This window comes from Adiantum capillus-veneris, chromosome 3, assembly GCF_014529385.1.
Source record: "Adiantum capillus-veneris isolate H3 chromosome 3, ASM1452938v2, whole genome shotgun sequence".
In the NCBI taxonomy this organism is placed as follows: Eukaryota; Viridiplantae; Streptophyta; class Polypodiopsida; order Polypodiales; family Pteridaceae; genus Adiantum; species Adiantum capillus-veneris.
The window spans coordinates 115,828,714-115,832,318 of record NC_140933.1 but is presented as its reverse complement, the minus strand read 5'-3'; positions in this window follow the sequence as shown (position 1 = coordinate 115,832,318).

The window sequence follows — 3,605 nt, the reverse complement described above, 5'->3', positions numbered from 1 at the left end:
GACTATACATACGAAAATAAACGGGTTATAAAATCCAAGGCATTAATATTTGGGTCTTTATAGGCATTGGTACTCTAACATTGGTATGTTCATCAATATACAGTGCATCGGTATATATGCTGGAATATAAAATACGCATATCGATGGACATACTGACACATATATCGACGCCAAAACTTGCAAAAAAAAAATGAGCAGAGAGGGCTGATAGTTGGTGCTGCATGTACTCCAACACCAAAAGTAGAGCTCTTTTCTCAAAGGAGAGAGTGCAAAACCAATTGCACTCCACCTTTATTTTTCTTGAAAATTGAGCAGATGTGTGAGTATATATTGACTATGACGAGATTCAAATTCTCAAACCATAATTATAACCTTAAGTGGATTCCAAAATCATAATCTTAATCAAGTTCTCAAAGCATAACCATAACCTTAAGCGGATTTTAAAACCATAACCATAACCAAATTCTCAAACTATAACCATAACTTTAAGCAGATTCCAAAACCATAACCATAACCAAATTCTCAAACCATAACCATAACCTTGATTGGATTTCAAAACCATGACCATAGCTTTAAGGGGTTTCCAAAACCATAACCGAATTTTCGAACCATAATCATAACCTTGAGCGGATTCCAAAACCATAACCATAACTAAATTCTCAAATCATAACCATAACCTTAAGCAAATAACAAAACCATAACCATAACCATAACCAAATTATCAAATCATACCCATAACCATAACCATAACCTTAACGGTTTTCAAAACCATAACCAGAATCAAAATCTCAAACCATAACCATAGCATTAAGCAAATCCCAAAGCCATAACCATAACCATAACATGATCTCAAAACCATAACCATAGTCAAATTCAGAACCTTAACCAAAACCAACCATAATCATAACCATAACAATATTCATAATCAAAATGAAACCCAAAATTGAACATACATGAATATATCTAGAAGCATGGTTATCGTCTTAAAATATATATGAACCAAAACATAACTAGCTATACATCAACATGTCTCCATAAATATACTAATCAAGGTAAGGCCTCCCAGTCGATGGCCTCTCCTTCATCTTGAAGCTGCAGGAGAAGAGCTAATAGTCCATGCTTGAATCCATATTTCTCTTCTCTAATTGTCGAAGGATGCTTCATGGCAAGCTCCTGTAATATAAACACTTAACCATAAGATAAACATTAAACAACATATGTACATACACTATTTAAATAGTGTATGACACTTACAAACTCATATCAAAGAGTCTCGTAGCCTCCACTCCCAAGATGAGAAGATCCTACAGACTCTAGGTGTGCTCTGGCTACATCTCGTTGTTGCTAAGACCTGTCCGGATGATCCAGCGCATCTCTTGTACGATCCTTGCTCACTCCTCTGTGTCCAACGATGCCAAATTTGGCTCATTATTCTTGTATCTGCTCGTGCCTTATATTGACGATTTGACATCGTCGTAATAGCCACACCTAAGATCCAATCATTAGAGACTAGATCGTATCTATCTGTTGGCCTGTATTCTCTATGAATGACATCAGTGAAGTAGTTCTTTCTCTATCATTCTTTAGCATCCCAATGCTTCATCACAGAGTGCCCAAAATGGAATGTAGAAAGATGCCGAACCCTTTGTTGTATGGTCTTTCTGACCCTGACCATAATCGGTGCCCCATCCCTAGTCTTTACACCTTCTAGATGTTGCATGCATCGGTAGCACCACTACCACAACAACCACCGCCACCACCCGAATGATGAGATCTGCTTCATCTCAAAGAGAATGAGAAAGCACAATCTCTATTGTAGCACGACCAATTGATGTAGCTAGGACGCTCTACAAAGGTGTGACACCACCAATTGATGTGACTGGAATTCTGGTATGAGGGGTCGAAGCAATTGTAGCTAGTCTAGAAGGACCAGTTGTCCAAAACTGTTGTGTGTATGTACATTTCTCTGGGGGGAGATTGTGAGAAAAATGTACACATCTACTATGGTGACATGCCGAGTAGAGTAACTGGGAAACTGAAACTTGGAGATTATGGCTCCTCATCATCTATCATGGCTATAAAAACTAATTTGAAAACATATATACAATACATTGGTTCGTTTAACCATAAATAGATATTTTAAGCAACACAAATCACTATTTACTCACTGTTGGACAATCAAATCCATTAATTAAAAGTAGACATTGTAAGAGAAGCTTGAAAAAAAATCACTAGTCAATCTCTCATCTTCTATGAGAGTTGATGCACAAAAGACACCTATCTTTATGTGAACTTCTGCATCTTTGTCATAAACTCCACGGCTCCATCCATCTCTGCATCTATCTCAGTATCTAATTGCTCATCTTCTGGTTTAGGCATTTGCTCACCAAGAGCTTCAACTGCAAGCTCACGCTCCTCATCCTAGTCATCCACTATCCGTGCATGCCATTCATGTATCTATTTGGTCTCAAACTCCAATCCTTTGCAGACTTTTTTACTCCGCGGAGCAACTTGGATGATAAAGAGCCAGTGCGGTTTAGTCAAATCTTCTTCATCTTTTTCCTTTCATAGTGAATCTATAATAAACACAACATGTTCACAATGCTGCAAAAGTACAAATGTATCATGATCATCCATCCACATCCACCTAGAGTTGACTTGAATCGGTCCACTTGTATATTTGCGCATAGTTGCATTGGGACCACTAGTAATAATCTTGAATCACTTCACATCAAAAATGAAAATATCAAACTTTCTAAATCTAATTTTCAAGATGTCTTGGATGTAGCCAAAGTGTTTAAGTTGGCCAATCAATGTATTGTCATCCCAGCATGTAATGGAAATTATAGATCGTACTTATTGCAGCTGAGAGAGGAAAATGCATAGTTGTTCTGTGGAATGTGAAAAGGATAACAGATTCATCATCGTTGTATTATTAAAGAGCTCTTTGTGAGCTATAGTCACTTTATGTTCGGGTGGACAATGTGTATTCATTTTTTAGCATTCAAAAATCTATAAGTAAATACATACAAGAGGAATTTCACCCAATGTCTGTGTCTACAATTCTCTCCTCTCCTCTCTTCTCTCTCGTTGTATTGGCATAGCACTCCACTCTATGAGGTGCACCTGCACATGCCCTCTCGCTCTACATTAGGGCCAAAAACGATTCAAAAAGGGTTGTGTAAGGAATTGGTTAACTTATTAATTAGCAAAGCCATTTATGGTCAAAACGGCTCCAAATTTGGCCAATTTGGTCATTTAAAGCATATCTAGGTACATATCTCTATATATTCAAAAAGATATCGTTTTCTTCACATTCCTTTGTGGCTCACCTCGAAATTTGTTCTCATTTACTTCACTTGGTGGGAAATAGTTTTTTCCACTTTGAATCACTCAACCTCTCTTTTTTCTCTCTCACCTTTCACGAGCTTTCTCTCTTCTTTTCTGATGCACCTTGTTCTGCTACTATGTTATCTCCGTTATTCTTTCTGTGTGTTCATTACTTACAATTAGTAATACATCTTCCATTAGTGATAACCACAAGTTTCACTTGAACATTAAGCTAAGCTAGGGATATGCTACTACGCAGAGTGTCTATCAAAGAC